General features: G+C 43.2%; 1 protein-coding gene across 1 annotated transcript in view; it reads right to left on the bottom strand.

The window, feature by feature from the left end:
• Positions 1-25,576, bottom strand: part of LOC115378258 (glutamate receptor ionotropic, delta-1-like) — a 520,936-nt gene that overhangs the window by 174,678 nt on the left and 320,682 nt on the right. The window lies entirely within an intron of this gene.

The raw sequence follows: 25,576 nt of genomic DNA, 5'->3' as shown, positions 1-25,576 counted from the left end.
GTGGCAAAATAAAAATCAAAGAAGTAAAAAAGTAAAGAGTAAATCAGCTTCTACATTTTAAAACCTTACTTGGGTCATAACTGCATCTGTTCACTTACATTTCCTTTTATTTATTATGACCTATTTTATTTTTGACTCCCGTTCTCCTCGGGCTTCACTGAGCTCTCTGTTGTTCTTCTCTCTAACGGTGTTATGTAAATGATTATTATTATACGCTTATTATTCCTATTTAAAGAGCGAGCACCTGCTCTGTCAAAGTTGTTTTTTTACGGCACAAAATCCACATGGACATGATTATTGTTCATGTGATGGATATTAAAGGACAACAGTTCATGTGAACAAACTGGATTCATGACATTCTTCTTTTGTCTCTGGGCTTCTTTAAGCCGCGGCATGCCAGCGCGGTTTCACGCTAAAACTTGAAGCCGGCCTCCCGTTGTATTGATAAAGGAGGGAAGGTAATCCAAACAGAGCCGGGTTTAATCTGATTATGCTGCTGAGTGACTAATCCAGGGGATTATAAACCGATTACAGTAACAGGTAAGCAGCGGCGGATTACAGAGTGAAAATAAATTTGACAAAGAAAACTAATCTTTTTGGACGGGAGCAGCCGGCGGATTTCCAAACTCACAGACGAAACACGGAGTTCACGCCAACTCTGCAACACACACACACACACACACACACACACACACACCAAAGGCACTCCAAGATACACACACAAACATAGGAAGTCATTCTGCCATGCCGGGACAGACAGATATGGGAATTTCAATTTCTTTTTTTTTTTCTTTTTTTTTTACTTTAAGTTTACATTCATAAACTTTTCCTGATTTATTAACACGGTAATCTTAATATTAACATTTAGGATATTTTTAATTGGGATAGTTTTCATGTTAAGAATTTTACCTCGTAATTTTCTTCTCATCAGGGTGGAAAAGCCTCTGAAACAGCATTTAGACCATCAGGGAGTGCTGAGACTATCATTTATAATAACAGAATAGAATAAAATTTAAATAATAATTTAATATAATATAATTTAATATACCAATATGTGTGGCATGTGGTTGAGCTGACCAATAACAGACTTTTTTTTTTTTTATTTGGGAATAATAAAAAAAAAAAACCTCTGATAGTGACACACTGGCTGATATTTTGTACACATGAAACCACATTTTGGGCAAAGAAATATGAAATTTGGGCTCAGGCGGCTGTGATGGTTGTGATGATTTTACTGCTGAACGTGTCGAGCCAGTCTGCGCTGTGATTGGCTGCTCTGCCACTTCCTGCTTTTCTCCCACAAGGTTTTCAAAAACTTAAGACAATAAGCTCTGTTTCTGACAAAGACTTCAAATCAGTAATCTTGTCAAATCAATAAACCAAGTGCTAAAGGCAGAGCTAACAAATAAACCCCGTCACCAGGAGAAAATGTTGGCCTTTTATGTTTCTGCAAACCAAGGATACATTAATAACATGTTTGTTTCTAGCCAAAATTAGCCAGTGTTTCATAATTTTAACCATAATATTTTAACACGACACCAACCCTTTGCCTAACCTTAACCAAGAAGTTTTGTTGGCTAACGAAGCAGAAAAATTGACTAAAGTAGCAAACAGTGTTTGCAAATACATATATTATATCTGTCTAGTGACACTGATGCAGACATTCGCTATAAGTTTAAATGTTGATATGTAAAGTATTTTTGGTTCAGAAACGTCGACATTTTTAGCATTTTTGTTTGTTTGGTTTGCAGGAATGTAAAATGTCAACCGGCACTGGCATCGTCTTTGCGGTTACCGTTGTGGCTGCTCCTCCCACGTTCCCACGGTAACCTAAATGAGTTAACCGGCTCCTTTACTCCAACATTACTAGTTTCAGTGCAGCCACTTGTTAGCAAATTTTATTATAGTGTTTATTTATAGCGTTTTTGATCAGATTTTGCGGCGAGGACGTTGCCGGGTCTAACCGATGTTGCAGAGATGGAGCTCAGACTCTCTCATGTGAAACACAGACGTTACACTGGAGTTTCTGCAGGAATCAAAAACCCTGTGGGGGGAACAGCGGTGGGAAAGCCGTGGCAGGAACATGTTAAGTGGCCGGTGGGCTGGGCGGCGGCCCGGCTGGGCGGCGGCCCGGCTGCTCGGCGGCCCGGCTGCTGGGCGGCGGCCCGGCTGCAGGGCGGCGGCCCGGCTGCAGGGCGGCGTATCGATCGGCTGCACAGAAAACATGTGATCAGTCAGACTGCATCATTTAAGTGGAAAACACAAACCAACAGCATCTCTCTCTCTCTCTCTCTCTCTCTGGTGGTTCCACTTCACACTCATCTGTTGTCATCGTCCTTCATCTCTCTGTCATCATCATCATCCCTTCATCCCGTCTTTATTGCTCCTCCTGTGGAAATCCAGCAGTATTCCTGTGTGTCTCATCTCTCTGTCTCACAGATTACTGACGCTGTGGACCAGCAGGGCATCGATTTTTCTGCCAAGCCGGACGAGGAATAACACACACACACACACACACACACACACACACACCTGCGTGCGCACACACAAATAAATTCCACAAGATAGAAACCACATCACACAGCACATGTCTGCACCTGTCTGACTTCCACAGATCTCTTTCTCTCTGTCTGTCTTTCTCTTTCTACCTGTGTGTGTGTGTGTGTGTGTGTGTGTGTGTGTGCGCGCTTCCAGTAGCTTCTCCTCTGCTGGACGCTGCAGCTCTGATCGCTTAATACTCCACCAGAATAAGAGTCTGGATGCACGCGGTGACAGATGAACATAATTCACAGACTGGTTGTGTCTGTTGTGCGTCATGACTTCGTCTTTCTGACAGACGATCCACTCGCCTCCGTCGCCCTGCGCCTCGCCTGCCGCCTGATTCCTCCGGCCAATCGCGGACGAGGGCGAGGCCACGACTGGATGTTTCCAGTTTGACGTCAGAAAATGTTTCAGGAGGTAAACGCCGGACTCCCTCACGATCAAAGAATGAGGAGCTTCTTTCTAGAGCCGCCAGTTTGCACCAACGGTGCAACGCTAGGTTGAGGGAAAGTCAGTTCACCAATATATATTAAAAAAAAAAAAAGAAAAAGAAAGACAAAAAAAGTAATCGACATTACTTCATCATTTAAAAAAAAGCTGCAGGAAGATGACAAGGTATTTGTTTTTTTAAAGTGGTCATTTTTGAGATTTTTGGTTCATTAATTCAGTCTCCATCTTTGTTGCTAAATATTTTCCAGCGAGTTTGGGTTGTCTGTTCAGCCACGGTGGCTGTCGCTGCACATATTACCTGCCGCTATGATCAAAAGTGGCACTTCATGAAGTTTTTGAACATGTTTTTGGTGAGCGGTGAACTAAACAAATCCATTTGCAACTGATGAAGTGTTTTACAGCGCCTGAGACCGAGGATTCTCTGAAACACAGCTACGACACTGCTGAGGCCCGTCCATCTGAACATGGGAATGCAATTTTATGAACAAACCAGAGCAGATTACAATGGAAAATAATCTCATTCTTGTGCAAATTGTGCCTTTCAAGTCTGAAAAAAAAGTCAAAACGTGTTGTCAGCCACGTCTGCATTGAATTTGGGAAATATTTACCAGTGAACGATGACCACAAGAAATCATGAACAACGAGTACGGCCATGATGACGCCGATGTGTTTGAGCTGTCCTGCTGCATGACACGTTATTTAAACCCTCACATTGTTTTTTGGGGTTTTGAATAGTAATCTCTGTGATTCTACTGCATTTAGTCTGGACAGTGGACAGTGACACTGATTGGAGGCTGTGGATGTGAATGGGCTGATTTTAATCTGTGAGCTGAACTTTGACCTTGCACAACACTGACTTTGCCTAATGCTCTTGTCCAAATGTCTTGTATTTATATTTACACATCTGCGATCCTATTTTTTATTTGTCTTATCCTTTCATTTTCATCCTGCGTCTTACATGTATTTGTTCTTTTGCTGTGTGTGCCTCATGTATTTTTGTGTCTTCAGGCCTGTGACTGAGAATTTGGTCATTTCTGTACGTAAATGGCAAATAAACTCGAAAAGTGAAAGTTATTATTATTATTTTTTTTTTTTCCGAGGATGGAGTTCTCCGAGATGCCCTGACATTCAACCTTCATCCCTCCATGATGAAATAATGACGAAAAAAATGAAATGGGGAGAAAAGAGAAAGGCAGAGAGAGAATGATGGCAAGGGAGGGAAAGTTAGTAGACAGAGGACGACTGCAGTCAGGGTGAAGGGTTTTATTTTGGGGGAGTTTTCTTCAGGGAGGAAGAGGAGGGATGGGAAGGGTCAAGGACGAGGAAGAGGAAAAGAGTTGCAGGCAAAAGAGAAGAACTGAAGTCGTGGTCGCCTTGAGGCCGGGACGAGAGGACGAGGAGGAAAATAAACGAGGGATGAGAGGGAGGGAGGATCCTGCAGGGCGAGGAGGGCGACAGCAACTCGCCGTCGTGGTCTGAAGGGTTTTGGGCGACTTTGCAGATCTGCGGCCGGAGGACGAAGAGGAGGAGGAGGAGGAGGAGGAGGATGGAGAAGAAATAATAAAAGAAGGACAGGATTTTCTTGGCAGAGGATTTGATGTGGAGAGCAGCAGAGATGTTGGGATCGAAGGCTCAGATACATGTAAGCGGAGTGAAGGGTGGGGGGGGCGATGGAGGGATTGAAGGGGATTTGGGCGGCGTGCGGGCCGGCGGCTTCGCCCCTCGCTGGCTGTGTTTACACTCACATCCTCACCCCCCCACCCCCCCACCCCCCGCCGCTGCACACACTCCCTCACCTCCTTACCTCTTTTCTTTCATTCTCTCAACTGCACCATATGCATCTCTCAGCGGGATCTCTCTTTGTTTCCCTCATATAATCTTCTTTTATGTTGTTTTTTTTTCAGTCTTAGGCTTTGTCTTTTCTTCAAATTAAACTTCTAGGTTTACTGGCAAGAAATGATCACTCTTACTCGGGTTACATCATGTTGTTCAGACAGGCGGTTTTCGAGCATCAATGTTCCCCTGCCGTTTGCGGCTCGTTTCAGAACCAAAAACCAAGAACTTGAAATGATTAACGAGTGAACTAACCTCGGTGCAAGTTAGCAAGACTTTTAAGAGCAGAATGAAGCAATCATCAACTCAACCAAACACACCTGGCAGATTCGTCACGGCTGAGACGTTCCTCAAAACTTCCTCGTTCTTCAGTTTGTCATGAAAACACCAACATCGTCGGCGTACAGGATTAGATTCTCCACTCTGACAAGCAGTCTGTCCACAGCCGTTATTTTTATATTTGCATTGTATTTTCTGACAGGAGAAAGAGTCGGGACCTGTGATGGGAATTCCCGTAAACTCTGTGCATCACGTCAAAAAAATGACATGCCCGTAAACGCCGGGTCAAAGCGAGCGTCAGCATCGAGTTTTTGACGGACGAGAGTGTGAACAGACCTGCTGTTTGATATGCAAAAGAGAAAATTTACTGCTTGATGCTGTAAAAGTCACGTTACATGTTCGGCTGAAATATTGTTTTACAAACTCCCAGAAGACCTGAGGTGTGCCCGAGTTTAGCCACTTTCATAACCACACTAAAAACTCTCCTGTCTTTTTTCATTCGGTATCCATCTTAACCTTTTGAACAAGCCGATTCCCTCGATTTTGTTCAAGAAATGACCATAAAATTCTCCTGCAAAAACAGAAATTGCAATAAATGTACCATTTAAAAAAATAGAATTAGTCTAACCATAATATTACCTGAAAATTTGAAAACACACACACAAAAAAATTTACCCCAAACCCAAAAACATAAAAAAAACTTTTAAAAAAATCTTGAAAAAAATGAAGGCCCCACTTGTTTCAAAGGGTTAACTATCTTTTTACCGACCCTCTCATGTCTTTCATACAGTGTTTGTATTCTACCTTTAGTGCAAACAGGTATTCTTGGTTTCATTTGCATCAATGTAAAAGCTGCTGTGTATGAAATGATGTGCTATGATTTTACCTTGCCTCTCTTTACTGGCATTAATGTTTCATTAAAAATCAGATACCGGCTGAAATGTGTTGCTGACCTCCAATATGAAGGTTATGATTCAGTTTAACTAATTATTAATTTTTTGCAGGACCGATCGATACCAGCTGGAAGCCTTTAATCAATGTCGTGTCTCTGCTGAAGCTCCATCACACGGAGACTGAGGGAAAATGTTCAAAGCCACGATGCCGTTGTTTTATGCATCATTTTATTCACGTTTACCTAGAATTCAGCAGCTCATGTTTGGGATCTTTGGAAACTTCAGGATCTCCACTAGGATTTAAAATAAAGTTCTGCAGGTTTGAGCAAAGCCTGGCCACATAGCGTGCATTTGTAATGACGAACACACCCATGGGAGACACAGGGTTAGTTAATTTTTGTGTCCTGTGACGGCTTGGATGTTGTTTCAGCTTTTGCTCTGTATAATTATAATTTCTGGGCGCCAAATTGATCAGCATTTCAGTCACTGGATGTCAACACAACATCTGTTCTCTTTATAATGGAAAAACAACTGAACTGGACCTCAAAGCCCCTTCAACGTCAGCAGAGCCGGCCAGCACTTTTAATCTGAGATGAAAACACATCAGGCACCGCACACTCGTCTTGTTATGTCCACGAGCTCGTCTTCCATCCGAGTAATTTTACACCAATTATCATGCATCCAATTAGAGAGGCTGAATGGAAATGGCACATGGCGACAGGCTTTATCAGGAGAGTCCAATATGTTACGCTCATTTATGGTAGAAGACATTATGCATAAAACAGCAATGTTGAGCAAATGATGATGTCGTTTCCAGACATTATCCTTTCAAAAATACCTCCCAATGACCTCCCATTGACATGCAATGGTCATCCTAATATTGTCAGGCCGCTGCAGCTCTGAACGAATGGAACAAACACATTTTTTGCACCCTCATTCGGTTTTCTAGGGGCATTTATGTTGTTTTTGGGAGCAAATTACGGAGTAATAAATAATGCATGTGATGAGACTGCAGTCATTTCTCCTGCTTTTATACAAAAAATGTTTTTTTGTTTTTTTTTCTACTGAGATGTGAGCCAAATAAACAGGTGCAATGTGAGCTTTTATGCTCTTTGACGAGAAAATTTGGGATGTGCCACCTGTTAACTTTTTGGGGGGGATTTTGATTTTAGCAGTTCAGTGAGAATCCTGTTGTTAAAGCACCGCCTGCTTGTCCAACATGGGTTTTTGAGAAAAAGAGGATTTTAAAATGGAGGATTAGATGACTTCAAATAAATAAATGAAACTGTAGTGTATGCTGCACTGCAGCATCCAGGGAAATAAATTTTAAATAAATAATTACATTACATTAAATTAAATTTTAAAAAATCAATCTATTATTAACTTTGTTTAACCACGGGGCAAATAGACTTAACTTATTAATGATTAGTGTTTTGCTGATTAAATACAATTGCAATCAGTGGCCTTTGCAAATCATAGACATAAACATTTTTAACTATTAATAATTCATGCAGTCATTACTTAGATGTTTACATGCTGCAGTTTCTTTGTAGAAATCATGCAAAAGAGAAACCACACTGCAAAAAAACTCCACTCCAAGTTAACTGATGTCATCTTCAAATCATGTTTTTCATCAGACAATTAAAAAAATCTTCCAGATGAGATAATCCTACTTGTTTTCAGTGCAGTTTTACTTGTTTCAGGATAAATATGTTGAAACAAGGCAGAATGAGGCAGATCAGACACTAGAATCAAGACAGTGAAAAAAATTCAAGTTGATTAACACTGGAAACAAGTGGGATTATCTCATCCCACTGGAGGATTTTTTAAACCTTGCTTGAAAAAAGGAAAAACAAGCTTTGAACACTGCAGATGAGACCTGATTTTTTTTTTTTTCTTTTCCTGGAAGCCCAGGCGGAGGAGCAGACGGGGGGCGGGCTCGGTTGGCGAGGCCGGCCGTGCAGCTGGCGCGGCGGTGACATCGGCGGCGTCGCCATGTCACGCTCAGCCAGACGGGAAATCCTGACGCAGCAAAGCGCAGTTTATCAGGCACAAATCAGCGGCGAGGAGGCAGTGACAGCTCAATACCGCTCCGCTCTGAATGAGAGTTTCTACTTTTAGAGCTGTCGGCAGCGTTTTGGCAGCGGATGAAAAGACCTGGCGCCAAGATAAGAGACGAGCAGACGGAAACTGATGGCTGCACGCAGGAATAAATAGCAGGATTTGTTCTGCGCGCGGCGGAGGGCTGTGATAAAACCGCCGTCGCATTGTTCCCTCTCTCCCTCCTCTCTCTCTTCGATATCGTTGCCTCTCCTCTCGACAAAAGGATGCGAGGCCTTTCACATTGTCGCTGCTCCGTTCAGAGGGAGACGACTGTTTAAAGGGACGTTTATTTATCTGTTCGGAGTCAGACACGCTGCTGCAAATCTGCCAGCGCCGCGTGTAAACAGGCACAATGACAAGCCTTTGGAGAGCGGGTAAACCGCAGGCTTTTTGAGCTTACACATCAGTGTTTGAATACGGGAATAGCTCGCTCCCCAGACGCGCTCGAACTCTCTGCTGTGGATCGATATGAAGTATAACCTCACTCTTTCATCTGCAATCCCTCAGTCGCCCGTCCTGCTTCAATAAAATAAAGCCTGAACACCAAAATGCAGCACGGTTGTAAAAAAAAACAACAAAAAAAAAACAACTGTAAGTGTCATGATTTTGCTAATTTCTGCACAGCAGCCGCAACAACAACAACAACAAGGAGAGCAGAAGCTGAATTTGCACAAATGATTCTGATTTATTAAAGGTGCTGTGTGCAGTGTTTTGTTAAAACTAAGTTAATCGTAATGTTGAAACACAGTGAAACACGAGCACAGACAACAGCTGTGGTGCTGTTGTTAATGCCCCTGTTTCTCCACATTAAAGGAATATTTTGCTGATTTTCAACTGCGTTTGTACCATTACAGCAGCTGCGCTTACATGGAGCTTAATACTAATGACCAGAATAAAAGCCCGATCAGGAAAAAAAATGTTCCACCATTTCTCAATTAGAAGAGGCCAATGGAGCTTTCAATGGAGCTGAAGGGGCTGCTGTAAACCTTTAACCCTTTATCGGGCAAGTGACTATTTTTGGTAATTTCAAAAATTTTACATATCAGGCCCATCCCCTGTCTCAATTAGTTCAATAATCATTTGGTCTTCACCCAGCCAATCAGCAAAGATTGCTCTACATCCCAGGTCACATGATTGTGGCATTTGACCAGTCTCATTGGCCTTGATTTTCTATGGGAAAATGAAATTTTTTTGAAAAATTTTATAAAAGTAATAAAGTCATGTCATGTTCACTAATAACAGTCTAGGGTTGTTTTTTTGAATTTCAAAGTATTTCAATGAGTGCCCTATAAAGGGTTAATAATGTGTTCAATCGGAAACTTTCAGCCCCTAATAACCATGTAAACATGTTAATCTGAAAGACACACTCCTAATAAAGAGTTTCTGCACACTTCAACCATAGGCGGAGTTTGCAGGGGGGCAGGGGGGGCATTGACCCCCCTAGCGTCTGAAATGTGTCACTACATTGAGTCAAAAATAGGTCCAATATTTTTTTTTTTCCTGTATACATATCTATAAACATTTAAGCAATGCAATAAAATAAGATTATTTTCAGAAATAAATCTGAATTACATTATGTTTGGTATTGTAATAAATAAAATAATAAAAAAAAAAAATCTTTGCCCCCCCCAGCGCAAATTTCAAACTCCGCCTATGACTTCAACGTGTCTTTTGTCCTGCAAAACTAATTATATGACTATAATGTATTGAAAAACACGTTAATGCTGGGGTTAATATTGACATATAGACCAAATTTGTTAAAAAAAAAAAAAAAATGGCACTTTGGCAAAAAGGGGATTTTGCCAAAAACGTTGGCAGATTCCTTTAACACCCTCCAATCACTGGTCGACGTGAGTTTCTTTGCAGATGACAGCATCTGTTAACTGTCTGAACTCGTCGTCGAAAAATGGGATTTGCAATGATAAAGTTTAACAGACGAGGAGGCAGAGGCAGGAAACTGGATAGCAAAACAAAAGTGCAAAAGAGGGAGGGATGATGGAGGGCGATCGAGGGAGGAAAAGACAGAGAGAGAGAGAGAGAGACGCCTGCCTGTTAGCATGCAGCTCATGCCAGTCTTATATTTTAGGTCCATCTGATGTTAAAGGGGAGAAATATGTGCGGCTTTCACTGCCTCACGGCCCTGAATGACTGCAGTATATCAGCAGGGTGATCGGCGATCAATAACAGTGATTACCTGACCAGCTGCTGAGATTTCTGTCTTTCACATTGCTCAGTTTTTTTTGTTTTTCTCCTGTAGCCATTTCAACAATTCACTCTCACATTCTTCAGAAATAAAACACGCATTTCCTGAGTTTGGCAGAATCTGTCAAAGCTGGTTCCAGACGGTCACGTTTAGGTATTTTTAACTATTTTTATCTAGTTTTCATAGGTGACAGGTTAAAGTAAGGCCGAGTTATTATAGTTTTGTATTTTCTTTTTTTTTTCCAGTTCAGTTAAGAGTCAGTTCAGTCTCCAGAGTGGGTTTGCTGGGTCAGTTTAGTTTTTCTTGTTTGGAAATGTTTAGTTGGAGTTGGTTTCTTGGTGTCAGTGTTAGTGTGAGTTAACTAAAATGTTTTTTCCACACCTAGGTTTAGTTTTTAGTTTAGTTTTAGTGACCTAGAACAACCTTGGCATGGGGATGTGGGCTTGCTGTGAATATTTCTCGGCAGTCGCTCTGTTTTGTTACTCCAAAAGATAAAGTGCGTTTCTACGAGCAGCTGTGCAGCACTGCAGCAGATTCCAGCTAATTAAAAGCAGGATCATCGACCTGCTTGAAAAAACATATAGAAGACGGCCTTTACTGCACATTCCTTGATGAAATTTTAATGCGTCACCTTATTAATTTTTACCAGCTCACTTTAATGTTACGGCTATTCGTCTGACGCTCTCTGTGTATTGTGTTGCCGCGGGTGGTGTTGTGTGTTAATGTCGAATCGGTGATTGATTATTTGCCGTTTTGATCAGGTTTATCAAGAAAAGGAGGAGTGTCAGTTTGATGCCTGAAAGAACAGCAGCTCAGCCTGATACTGTCTTCAAAATAAACATCTAAATCGATCAATAATGGATTTTTTTTTATTATTATTTAGAGTAATTTGAATAAAACTTGAAAGAGTGGTAGCAGTTTTCTTCTCTGCCTGATTCCATGAGAGCTGCGGCTGTTTTCCAAAGCGCGGTCCATTACTGGAAGTTTTTCCTGGATGATATTTTCTCAGCTCCCCTCCTGAGCTCTTGTTTCGCTCCAGCACAAAGACACACTTTAACAATCAATCAGTCAATCACACCTTGTTTTTATTGCACATTTTGTTCAATCAAACGCAGCGTGGGGTGCTCGGCTATCAATTTACAGCTCAAAAAAAAAAAAAAAAAAACAACCACAAAAAAAAAAGAAAAAGAAAAAAAAAACAGGTTGTAGTGTTTCCAGTCGTACTAGTACAGAGCTTTTTGATGGAGTTCAGCTCCTCGCTGCCGCCCACTCAGCCTCTCAGTGGATACAATCACTGCTTAGCTTCTCACACGCACACACACACACACACACACACACACACACACACACCCTGCAGGCCAGGCAGCTGCTCACTGACAGGTAGCTGTAGTGACTCTGTCCTTTTATACATGGAGCACCACAGGGAGAGTCAAGCTGACTTTTAAACCCATAGATCTGTATATGTGAGTGTATGTGTGTGTGTGTGTGTGTGTGTGTGTTTGTGTGATTGTAATTGTGAACTGAGTCTCACTGGAGTTCCAGCGGAGCTTCCTGCCTCCCTGAGCTCGTGTCTCTGCGGTCACAGCCTCACCCGTCACCGCTCCCTGAAGGCGTGGCCTCGACTCGCCGCCATCAACCGAGAAACTGACTTTATTTACATTTTCAGGCTTTGTTTTATGCAAAATCTGCACTGGATAATAACAGAGAAAACTGCAGCGCTGACTCCAGAGCTGCCTCAGAGCTCCATGGGCGCTCAGATGGACACGAGACACTTTGCTGTTTCCACAACGTGGACGCTGGACGGGGAAAGGACGACTGAGCCACCTGGAAACTGGAAAAGACACTTGAGTCGCACTTGGCACCAGCTTTATTCTGATCAACATTTAATTAAAGGCCAACATTTACGCTGAATTTACCTCCTGAAACATTTTCAATCTGGGCTTTTTTGGCGACTTCCACATCAGAAAAAGCTGAAAAAGGTGTTTGTGTCCTGGGTTTGTAGGCCCACCTGTTTCCTGACTTCTCCATAAATCTGAATATTATCACCATTAATAATTAAAAAAAAAAAAAAAAAAAAAAACAGTTCTGATTTCAGCTTTAGTGAATGACTGGTAAAAAGACGTTCCAGTGTTAAAGAGGAACTGTTTGGAAAATTCAAACCAGGTGAGACAGGTGGCTGAAGGCCGAGGTCAGGCGCTGTGTATTTTGTCGATTTGGCCCGGGGGTTCAGGTGCATGTTGGCAGAATATTTCACCACACATTTGCATCCAGCGAGCCGTGGCGTCTGGGTTTTAATGTTGGGATGAAATAAAAGCCCGTCTTCAATAACAGCCCGTTTCCAATAAACAGCTAATCACTCCGGCTGTTGAAGTAAATTAATGTTGTGTCTTGAGGAGCAGCAGAGGAGGGAATTAATGAGGAACGAGTGCAGGCTGGAGGTGGGAGAGCTGGGAACCTGTTGATGGACGCCGGCGTTATGAGGGCGGCGAGTTCCCCGGGAAACGTGCTGCGGCGCGGGTTATCACGCCGAGCAGCCGGTATTAACGTTTAAAGAAAAAAACAAAACAAAACAGAAAAAACATAGTAATGAAAAGCTGCAGGCTGGAAACAGATTTACAACAGGAGCCGTGTTCCCCGCGGACTCAAGGCTCAACACACCCAAGTGTGGTATTATTTACTGTTAAAGGGATAATTCACTCATTTTGAAAACTGATATTACTTCCCTACAGTAGTAAATTGTTACTGAGTGCTGGATAATGACTGGATGCTATCAATGCTAACTATTTATTAGCCTCCTTCCCCCCCGGCTAACTTTCTTAAAAACAACCGCTTTAATCCACTCAGATTGTTCAATAAACAGAGTTTCAGTTTGATGAATGACTGTTTTTCCCTAAAATGCATATGATAGAAGGGTGCGGAGGAAAAGAAGAAGCTAGCCAACAATACTAGCCAGCTATCTTTTAGCACTCTGGAGAAAGTTGTGTTTTTTGTCCTTCAATAAGAAAACAAATGATAGTGATAATTTGAACAAAGCTATTCGTGTGAACTTGGTAGCCGTGTGTGCATTTCTGTTTGAGGATAGCAACACCTGTAAATTGATGTTAAACCTTCTTTGAGCAGATTTAGGTGGTTATTTTAGTCGAGGAGAAGGAGGCTAACAGTTAGCATCCGTAGCATCCAGTCAGTTTCCAGCACTCAGAAACAGTGAGAGGAAGATAGCACCACTGCTGTGCTACATAACAGCTGGGAAGGGAGCAATATCACAGTTTTCAAAATGAGTGAATTATCCCTTTAACAACAAATAATAACACATCTGGGCCTGTGGAGGATTGAATCCACCGGGAATGATTAATAATGACTAAATCCTGAGTCCTGATTGGTTGGTGTTTCCTAGTCTGAACTGGCGAACCAATAAGAAGCCACCATTAGCATTTTGTGCAACCAGAGTGACTAGGAAGCATTTTGGCCTTCACTAGTTCAACTAGTAAACACTCTCAGCCTCACTAGTTGACTAGTAAAGTCTAAAAACAACAGCAACAACATGTGAATGAAGCAGGCAGGATAATGACTAAATCCTGAGTGCTGATTGGTTGGCATTTTTTATTCTGAAGTGGAGAACCAATCAAAAGCCTCCTCACCACCTCCTCATTAGCATTTTGTACAACCAAAGTGACTAGAGAGCATTTTGGCTTTTACTTTTTTCAACTAGTAAACACTCTCAGCCTCATTAGCTGACTAGTAAAGCAAAACGACCCAAACTAGTGCAACTAGTGGATACAGTGGTTCATACTAGTTAACTAGTAAACACTCCCCAGTTAACTAGTATGGTCAAAACAGACTCTCACATTTTGAGCCTCTCTAGTTAACTAGTGAGGTCAGAAAAGCCTAATTCACAAGTCAACGTTTTATTTCCACAAGCACTCACTAGTTCACCAGTCAGCATTTTGCCTTGACTAATTGTGAACTGAGTCTCACTGGAGCTCTAGTGGAGCTTCCTGCCTCCCTGAGCTCGTGTCTCTGCGGTCACAGCCTCACCCGTCACCGCTCCCTGAAGGCGTGGCCTCGACTCGCCGCCATCAACCGAGAAACTGACTTTATTTACATTTTCAGGCTTTGTTTTATGCAAAATCTGCACTGGATAATAACAGAGAAAACTGCAGCGCTGACTCCAGAGCTGCCTCAGAGCTCCATGGGCGCTCAGATGGACACGAGACACTTTGCAGTTTCCACAACGTGGGCGCTGGACGGGGAAAGGACGACTGAGCCACCTGGAAACTGGAAAAGACACTTGAGTCGCACTTGGCACCAGCTTTATTCTGATCTACATGAAAACAGCACAAATTTAAAGGCCAACATTTACGCTGAATTTACCTCCTGAAACATTTTCAATCTGGGCTTTTTTGGCGACTTCCACATCAGAAAAAGCTGAAAAAGGTGTTCGTGTCCTGGGTTTGTAGGCCCACCTGTTTCCGGACTCCTCCATAAATCTGAATATTATCACTTTAATAATTTAAAAAAAAAAAAAAAAAAAAAAACAGTTCTGATTTCAGCTTTAGTGAATGACTGGTAAAAAGACGTTCCAGTGTTAAAGAGGAACTGTTTGGGAAATTCAAACCAGGTGAGACAGGTGGCTGAAGGCCGAGGTCAGGCGCTGTGTATTTTGTTGATTTTTGCCCGGGGGTTCAGGTGCATGTTGGCAGAATATTTCACCACACATTTGCATCCAGCGAGCCGCGGCGCCTGGGTTTTAATGTTGGGATGAAATAAAAGCCCGTCTTCAATAACAGCCCGTTTCCAATAAACAGCTAATCACTCCGGCTGTTGAAGTAAATTAATGTTGTGTCTTGAGGAGCAGCAGAGGAGGGAATTAATGAGGAACGAGTGCAGGCTGGAGGTGGGAGAGCTGGGAACCTGTTGATGGACGCCGGCGTTACGAGGGTGGCGAGTTCCCCGGGAAACGTGCTGCGGCGCGGGTTATCACGCCGAGCAGCCGGTATTAACGTTTAAAGAAAAAAACAAAACAGAAAAAACTAAATACTAATGAAAAGCTGCAGGCTGGAAACAGATTTACAACAGGAGCCGTGTTCCCCGCGGACTCAAGGCTCAACACACCCAAGTGTGGTATTATTTACTGTTAAAGGGATAATTCACTCATTTTGAAAACTGATATTACTTCCCTACAGTAGTAAATTGTTACTGAGTGCTGGATAATGACTGGATGCTATCAATGCTAACTATTTATTAGCCTCCTTCCCCCCCGGCTAACTTTCTTAAAAACAACCGCTTTAATCCACTCAGATTATTCAATAAACAGAGTTTCAGTTTGATGAATGACTGTTTTTTCCCTAAAATGCATATGATAGAAGGGTGCGGAGGAAAAGAAGAAGCTAGCCAACAATACTAGCCAGCTATCTTTTAGCACTCTGGAGAAAGTTGTGTTTTTTGTCCTTCAATAAGAAAACAAATGATAGTGATAATTTGAACAAAGCTATTCGTGCGAACTTGGTAGCCGTGTGTGCATTTCAGTTTGGGGATAGCAACACCTGTAAATTGATGTTAAACCTTCTTTGAGCAGATTTAGGTGGTTATTTTAGTCGAGGGGAAGGAGGCTAACAGTTAGCATCCGTAGCATCCAGTCAGTTTCCAGCACTCAGAAACAGTGAGAGGAAGATAGCACCACTGCTGTGCTACATAACAGCTGGGAAGGGAGCAATATCACAGTTTTCAAAATGAGTGAATTATCCCTTTAACAACAAATAATAACACATCTGGGCCTGTGGAGGCTTGAATCCACCGGGAACGACTAATAATGACTAAATCCTGAGTCCTGATTGGTTGGTGTTTCCTAGTCTGAACTGGCGAACCAGTAAGAAGCCACCATTAGCATTTTGTGCAACCAGAGTGACTAGAGAGCATTTTGGCTCTCACCAGTTCAACTAGTAAACACTCTCAGCCTCACTAGTTGACTAGTAAAGCAAAACGACCCAAACTAATGTAACTAGTGGACACAGTGGCTCATACTAGTTAACTAGTTAACACTCCCCAGTTAACTAGTATGGTCAAAACAGACTTTCACATTTTGAGCCTCTCTAGTTAACTAGTGAGGTCAGAAAAGCCTAATTCACAAGTCAACGTTTTATTTCCACAAGCACTCACTAGTTCACCAGTCAGCATTTTGCCTTGACTAGTTAACTTGAAAGATTCAACATGCAGAAACGAGTTAACTAGTTGCAGTTCCTCTGGCCGACCTGTTATCTAGTGCACAATATGCAAATGAAGCAGGCGGGATGACGACTAGATCCTGATTGGTTGGCATTTTTTTATTCTGAAGTGGAGAACCAATCAGAAGCCTCCTCACCGCCTCCTCATTAGCATTTTGTGCAACTAGTGTGACTAGGAAGCATTTTGGCCTTCACGAGTTCAACTAGTAAACACTCTCAGCCTCACTAGTTGACTAGTAAAGTCTAAAGACACTCCAACTAATAACAGAAAAGCCCTAATTAACAAGTCAACATCTTGTTTCCACAAGCACTCACTAATTAACTAGTCAGCATTTTGGCTTTGACTAGTTTCACTGATAAACATTTTGAGTCTCACTAGTTAACTAGTGAGGTCAGAAAAGCCCTAATTAACAAGTCAGCATTTTGCCTTGACTAGTTAACATGTAAAACTGAACATACAGCCACTATTTAACTAGTTGCAGTTCCTCAGGCTGACATGTTGACTCGTGCACAACATGCAAATGAAGCAGGTGGGCTAACGACTAGATCCTGAGTGCTGATTGGTTGGCATTTTTTTATTCTGAAGTGGAGAACCAATCAGAAGCCTCCTCACCGCCTCCTCATTAGCATTGCATGCAACCAGAGTGACTAGAGAGCATTTTGGCCTTCACGAGTTCAACTAGTCAACACTCTCAGCCTCACTAATTAACTGATAAGGTTATAAAAGTATTTAACTCGTTAACTAGTCGACATTTTGGCCTTCACTAGTTAACTAGTTGAAGAAAATTGTTTTTGTAGCATCAAGCTCTGTCAGGTCTGTGTTCACAATAACGCACTTCTCACTTCAGAAATGACCAGAATAATTGATTGATTATCAAAACGATCAGCCGGTGGACAGAGGAAGTGTGTGAGCGGCAGCCGAGTGTTTCCTCAGAGAGAGAGAGGCCGGATCGCTGCGCTCGCGGTGTGTGTGTGTGTGTGTGTGTGTGTGTGTGTGTGTGTGTAAACGCACACGTGGTGACTAATAATCTGCGTTTGTTAATCTCTCACACTGAGGCGTCGTCCCTGCAGGCGGCTCAAACTGCTGACACAGCAACACATTTCAATACAAAAATACATGTGTGTGTGTGTGTGTGTGTGTGTATGTGTGTGTGTGTGTGTGCGCACGCTTTGGGATGAGTGGATCATGACAAAGAAAGAGTGCGGGGGAAGTGTGTGTGAGCCTGCGAGCATGTGAGTGAGAGGTGGAGTGGGCGAGCGAGTGAGAATAACACTGTGTGGCACAGGGAGGGAGGGAGGGAGGGCGAGCGAGGGCTAAAAACAGTGGGGAGAGAGAGAGAGAGTGAGAGAGAGCAGGAGAGTGGAAAGAAAGAGATGAGGAGCGAGACAGAGATGGATGGCCGAGCCGCTCTGCCTGAAAAACTATGAAGAAAACAAGAGAGAGAGAGAGAGAGAGAGAGAGGGAGAGAGAGGGAGAGAGAGAGAGAGAGAGAGAGGGAGGGAGGGGGAGAGAGGAAATGTTTCCAGAGGCTCTTGTTATATAGTAACCCTGTATGTCTGTGTTTGTGTGTGTGTGTGTGTGTGTGTGTGTGTGTGTTGACCCAAAACAAGTGTGCAACCTACTGATAGGACCTCTCTCTCTCTCTCTCTCTCTCTCTTCACACACACACACACACACACACACACATTCTGTTTTTCCTCGCCTCTCCTTGTGTGTGTATTCTGGATGCTGGTGTGTGTGTGTGTGTGTGTGTTTGTGCCTCTCATGTGTTTTAGAGTTCAAACCATTTTTTTCTTTTTTTTCCAGAGCGATGCTGAGTCCTATTTTTTTTTTTTTTTTTTTTTTTTGAACTGAAGCTGCTGATAGCCGATATTCAGCTTCATTAAATATGAAAATGACCAAATAAAGAACTAAAGAAAGCTGTTCCAGTGAATCAACAGTGACGGGCTGATGGGACTGAACAGCATTTTCACTGCAAATAAATGTCAGATTGTGAAATTTAACCTTCTTGTAAGCTTTTTTATATTATCAATAAAAGCCATTACGGCTGTAAAGATTTCGATATCGCCACGTCCCTCAGAGAAAACCTCTTTTTAATGAAATGTTTTGGAAGAATAGGAGAATACCGCAGCAGCAAAACACTGTCAAACATGTTTTTAAAAAGAGCCAGAGTGCAAAGTCTTTTATACCAGGGAGTAGTTCTAATCCTGAGTGTGTGTGTGTGTGTGTGTGTGTGTGTGTGTGTGTCTAACCTTTGTCTCTCTGCAGATCTGAAATATCTGTGGTTTGGAAAGAAAATGACAGTTATTGAAGCTCTGCGTAAGGTCCCTGCCGGATCTCCTTTCCAAGTCAAATAACAAGGAGAGAGATGTTTAAAGTCCTCAGGAAAAAGGAGAACTGGGACTTTTTTTTTTTTTTTTTTTACATCATCGTAATCCTATTTGTTGGCAACATCCAGTTTTTTTAGGCTGAAGCGTCTGAAAGCTGATATTTTGTGCAGATATCCGTGAACCCCGCGGCTCCACTTGGTTTTAAAAGTCGAACCGGATGAATCCTGACTTCTGCCCGTGTTTTTTTTTCATTGCTTTATGTCCGGTCACGTCGTCCCGTGTGTGTTTGCGTGTGCGGCTCGCGGGCCGGGCGTGGCGTGGCGCGGCGCGTGCTCACCTGCGCTGACCACAGATTGGAGGCGTTGGGTGGACATCAGTCGCTCGCCCCCGGCGCCGCGCCACGCTCCACTCCCGCTGCTCTGATGTCAGATTAGCCCTGTCAGAGCGCTGCTTTATCAGCCGTGCTGCCCGCCAGCCAAACAAATGACAGCACACACACTCACACACACTCACACACTCACACACACACACACACTCGCTGCCACCTCTCCCTGTCTCCGTGACAAACGACACGTCATCTCGTCTCCTATCCGTCTCTCATCCATCGCAGATCGCTGCCAAGAGGAGATTGGCACGCGAATGCCCTTACAGCGGCCGCCGGGCGTGAACAGCGGGCATCGAGGTCGCCGTGGCGCCGGGGTTTTTTGGCAGCGCCGCGTCGTCACTTTTAGACGCTTGGACGGCGATGATGGTGGAGATTAGCGGCTGGACCGTTTCCCCTCTGCACTCCGGCAGAGGGGAAACGGTAGAGGGGAAACATCCGTCCACCCGGCGGACCCCCTCGTCCCCCGGGCCGCCTCGTCCCACGACGCCGCCGCCGTTACTGCTTCACTACATTTCCCAGGATGCCTTTCAACAGCCACAGGAGGAGGACGTGTGGATTTCAGCATTTAAAATTTATTTTTTTTATAACACCGTGCACACTTTAATACGCACTGAACGTTCTCCAGCACTCAGCTTGGAGGTCCAGATCGTTCTCATATTCTGGTTACAGTGACTCAGCATCATCTTCATCATCATCATCATCATCATCAACTCAAAAGTCCCCTCCTGCTATTCTGAGTGCGTTTCCATATCCACAATGTATAACACAATGTCTAACTTGACTGATTATAGAGTTCCTATGAAGAGGTTTATATGAAAATGTATGGATGTATATATGTAGATGTACATAATGTGTAATAAAAAAGGTAATGACATATAAAGTATTGCAATGTAATGTATGATATCCATATGGAAGATGAAATGATACATGACAATGTAGAGTTTATTTATTATTGGAGACGTGTGATAAATAAATAATAATGTATAGTTCATTTCCTATAGAGGGCAGATAATGTGATAAATTACAAAGTATATCTCATTTATTATAGATATGCTGTTATATATGTAAAGCTGGTACAATGTATTGTGTGTATGTGTAGAGGTGTGTATAATATGTATGTGTGTATGTGTGAATGTTAGCATGTATGTATGCCACGTATGTTGGATGTGTGTAGAAATGTGTATGTATCTGATAATGATTAGCTTAGGTCACTTTGTATATTTGTCTTCATGTGGACCAAAATAAAGAATAGTCTGCATCATACTGAAGACTGATGGAGATCCATAACAACAATAAATAATAAACAATGAGCTCATACAGGATGTAACAATCAAATTCACCGATTTGATCCTTTTTATGTTTTATAGGTTTGAGTTTAAAAACCGTCACCTGGAATATTTTCACCAAACCTGAAGGAGCTTCAACATGAGTCTCCTCCACGTCAAAGCTCTGTCTCTCTGACACGGAGCGAGATGTTAAAAACCGAGACGTCGGTTTTATTTTTTTTATTTATTTATTTTTTTTACGGCTGCAGAATCACGTCAAACAGAAAAGATCTGCGTGTCCGGTGCATCAGTTTATTCGCGTTTGTCTGGAAATGCAGCGGCTCACGTTCGGCTTCTCTGGAAACCTCCGGATCGCCGCTGGAATTTCAAAATAAAGGTCCACCGGTTTGATTTGTTCCTAACGTGTTGCTGGGGCTTTTACTGCGGTGTTTTTTTTTTTTTGTTTTTTTTTTCCACGATGGCGTTGAAGCATCGGAGGATTTTCTAAGTTCACTCTCCGCGTGTGTATGTGTGTTTACCTCGCAGCAGCATAATCATCCTCATGCGTTCATCTTGGTGTTGATGTGTTTTTTTTTTTTTTTTCTTCGCAGCGCCGCCACCGCCGCCGCCGCCACCGCCGCTGCTCGGTGACGGCAGATGTTGGCGAGGCCTCGTGAAAGGTGCCAAATTACACGGTGAAGCGCGTCTCGGCCGACCCGCCTCCCGCTCCGTAATCAGAATCTTCATGAGGGGGAAAGAGCCGGCCGGACCAAAGGCGACATCTCAGCCGCTGATCTCAAATCACCGCTAATGCTTGTCAAGTATCCTCGACTCCCACTTTCTTCCAGGCAATTAGACGCCGGCCGGAGCGTTTTTACACTAAGTGCTCCAATTATAGCAGAGAGGTGCTGAGGCGGAGATCAATTACAGTCCTGCATATAGGACGGCGAGTCTCGTTCCTCCACGTTTTTTTTCTTTTTCTTTTCCCCTCCCTTTTGCAATCGCTTCCTCTCTGTTTTTTTTTTATTATTATTATTATTTTCCTCTCTGTCTGCTGTTTCCTCCTCGCTCGGGATGAAATGAAACTATCGATCCGACTGCGGGGAAACCGGGTCGCCGTCGAGGTGAAAGGGGACGGGATCCGATGCAAAAAAAAAAAAGAAAAATATAACATCCACGCTGAAAAAGAATGAAACATGTGCGGTATGACTAGAAAAAACAGTAAGAATACAGACGAGGAAAGAAGCGACGCTGAATATGTAGAATCGCCAAGTGGATTTCCTGCAAAACGTCTTCCTGATGATAAAATATCTACGTTTATCACATATAAAAATGTGTGAAAAAGGAGAAAGTTTGAGGTTTTTACAGGGTTTCCTGTTTAATTCCCACTGCCACTATTTCACATTGCTGAGAGGAAAAAATAAAAATATATATTCCACATAATGGAAAAGTGGTGTTGCACACAGGCTGAAGGATCTCACACCAGGTATTTGTCTTTTTTAATTATTTTTTTCATGCTTCTGTTTATGCTTTGCCCTCCACTCCTCCTCCTCATTCTGTTTTTTATTTACTCCCTTTATTCCTCGTCGTATTTCCCCTCTCCTCTCTCTGTCGACGTTCATCAGAGCCCCTCGCTTTTTCATTTTTTCCCTCGTTTCCTCCTCCTCTCTCCCTCCTGGACTCGGCCGCCTCTCCCTCGCTTCATTAGCAACACTGTCCTTCCTGCGTTTGCACAAGGACTAAGGCGGCGGGAGACAAATCCAGGTGATTAACAATGATTAGGGAGCCGCGCTGGAAAAGCGGGATGAGGCCGCGCGGGACTGGCAACCGCGCCTCTCGAGCGGCGCTCTAATCCGGAGGCTACAGGTGGACCAGATGGGCCGCCGTGGCGAGCGACGCGGCGTGGCGTGCGGGACGTTTTTCCTGCGCTGATCCGAGCGGCGGCGGGACCCGACGCCCGGGAGCCGACGCCTCCATCTGCTCATCGTCTTAAAGGTCAGAGAAATTAACGAGCAACAAGGCGGCGGAAAGGCTTCGATTTGTTTATTTCACCAGGAAAATCAGTTTAAAAAAAAAAATCATATTTATAATGACGGCCTGTCAGGAAGCAAAACGCCTCCTGGGAGGATCTGGGCAAAGGAGAGGCCAGCAAAACAATAAATACCACCATAATAAAACTATTAATGCAGAATAGTGACAGTAAAGAGGCTGTTCAGATCCGGGTTGCATGGAAATCAACAGGAATTAAAGGGAAAGTTTAGCCTTTAACGGGGATTTTAATGTCGTTGGAAAAAACAAACACCTTGCAGCGTAATCTGGCTTAAAACAAGCACAGCTCATGCAAATTCACTTGCATCCCTCAATCCCGTGCACACAGCACCTGATCGCAAAAAAATCCCTGTCAGAAATGTCATTTTTAAAATTTGCATCATTTACACGTATGTCTGCTTATGACAGAACAAAACGCTGATGTTTGTACATGATACGGTTTGTACAAATTACCACAAATTTCCAGGTAATTCTAGTTAATTCCCATAAAATCCCGTTAACTCCCACGGAAAGTTTCCAACTTGGAAGATTTCCGAAATTCCCCACCTTTCGCAAACATCCCTTTTAAGAGTTTAATTTAATAATTGTCACCTGTAGTGCAGGAACGACGTGAGACCTGCCAACCTGATTTCTGAGGGTTATTTCATTAAAGTATTGTGGGTAATGGATCAGCCTCTGTTGAGGGAAACTGGCGCTGCTCTTCACTTTTTTTTAAATTTTATTTATTTATTTATCCTTTATTTAGCCACGAACACAAGATCTACATGGAGTCCAGAGTCCTGCTGGTCAATTAGTTTCATTAAAAAAAAAAAAAAAAAATAAAAAAATAAAAACATTCAAAGACGGGGGAACTTCCAGGCTAATGTTGGGTGGGTTTTGCTGTAATCTGAAGGGAAGCAGGTTTTATATTTTCTTGTCTCCATCATCTCTCAGAGGCGGAGCATAAAGGCTTTAAGGCCCGCCCACAGAGGGAAACGATTGGTTCCCGTTGACAGGAACGGCCAATCAGGATGAGATTCTTCTCTCATGCCTCATCTTTATCGACAGCTTTTTACAAGTTTTAAGTTTAACAGACATTTCCCCTCGTTAAACATCAGATTATCAGCACCAGTTATTAATCAATAATAACTTGAATTTCAAAATTCAAATAAGGCAGAAACAAAACTGCCGATGCTGAACGATCCTCTGACCTGCCGACGCACCTGAACGCGTCGCTCCCACGGTTTCGATTTGAAGGCGCGTCGATCCTCGCCGCCTGACCCTCGGCTCGATAATCCAGCCTCCGTCTCTGTCAGACGTTTCATTTAATTACAGCTAAAACGTGATAATCGTCTCGTGGCACCGCTCCCGGATCTGGACCGCCGCCAAAATCCGATCAGCTGTTCCCCCGTTTCCGCCAAAACTTCGTGGGAAATCTGTTCGGCGGAGCGCTCTGAAATATGTTTTGCGGCTGCCAGACGGGCGAAGGCAGACGCTCGGCGGCGAGAAACAGAACGAAGACAAACAGAGATCAGAGCCCGGCGTCCTCCTGCACGCCGACCTTCGCCTGCAAACCCGACTTAACGACGTCCCCGCGGCCTCGAACGCACCGCTACAAGGTACAGAGTGTGTGTGTCTGAGTGTGTGTGTGTGTGTGTGTGTGACAGGAACAGGAAGTGTGTGTTGTTTACTGAGGTCATTTTCAATTTGCTGTTGGAGGGTTTGGCCCTGAGGGCATGTAGAAGTGACACACACACACACACACACACACAGAGTCAAGTGTGTGTGTTTGTGTATGTGTGTGTGTGTGTGTGTGTGTGCATCACCCATCATCCCTCAGCTGTCTGATAAGATCCTGTCAGTCCGTCTGTCTCCCTTGGCAACCGGGGGCTTCGTCCCGCCTCCCAATCTAAACTTCACTCCTCCGATAATTTATTCTCTCTCCCTCCCTCCCTCTCTCTCTCTCTCTCTCTCTCTCTCTCTCTCTCTCTCTCTCTCTCTCAGAGAAAAGAAGGAAAGGAGGAGAGGAAGGACCAGAACTGAGGAGAAGGAATGCAGGAAGGAAGGAAGGAAGGGAAGGAGGGAGGGAGGGTGGGAGGATACCAGAGGGAGGAGGCGAGGCTGGCATCACTATGATTGATGACACACTAAAAGTGACGCTCGTGCACACACACACACACACACACACACACACACACACAGCAGAGGCAGCGGGGCGGCCACACTGACAGATCTGTGTACGGCAAGCAGAAAGGCTCAAAAACATCAACGTGCGTGATGATGTCTGCGATTCTCAGCTGGTGGGTCGCGGTCCGAAGGGTGCACCTCACCCAAAAACAAACAAACAAACAAACAAACAAACAAACAAATACGTACATGAAGTTGCAGTCAATGAAATATTAGAGTGCAGGAATCCAGTGCAGCACTTCAAGTCTCCCGTGTTTCAGATCCACATGATCCACTGTGTCAATAAGACACATGAGGTTTGTTTTTCACTTTAAAGGAGCCAGGCTAACGACTCCCATAGAGTTCAAGTCTTTATGCTAAGCTAACAGGAGACGCTACCCACAGGAACGGAACCACTGGATGTTTTTCGTTTGTCTTTCTTTGCGTACAGTGCAATGTGAACATTAAGTAAAATAAAATTGTTTTTCAAAATCATGATCGGAAATACTTGAGATGGGGTGAGTTGCATTTGTTCAAAGTCCCAAGTGAAAAAATATATACATGCAAAGTGAAATTATAGGGAACATACAAGGTAAATAAGTACAATAAAAACATGTGCATTAGAAATTTCTAAAATAAAAAAAAAATGTAAAAATAAGTGCATTAATCCTACAATAATATTACAGCAATATTCACAGAAATAAGAAGTTGAGAATATGTAAAAAGTATACCTGTATACACCATATATAGGTTCTAAAGGTGTATTTTTAAAAAAATATGGAGAAAAAAGTACAAAAAGGAAAATGAAGCTCACCTCGTCAAAGTGAGAGGTGAAGCGGCTTGTGACAGATGGAACTGGAGACGAGAGCAGGAGCCTG

This window comes from Myripristis murdjan, chromosome 19 (genome assembly GCF_902150065.1).
Source record: "Myripristis murdjan chromosome 19, fMyrMur1.1, whole genome shotgun sequence".
Taxonomy (NCBI): domain Eukaryota; kingdom Metazoa; phylum Chordata; class Actinopteri; order Holocentriformes; family Holocentridae; genus Myripristis; species Myripristis murdjan.
This window is presented reverse-complemented; position numbering and strand designations above follow the sequence as displayed.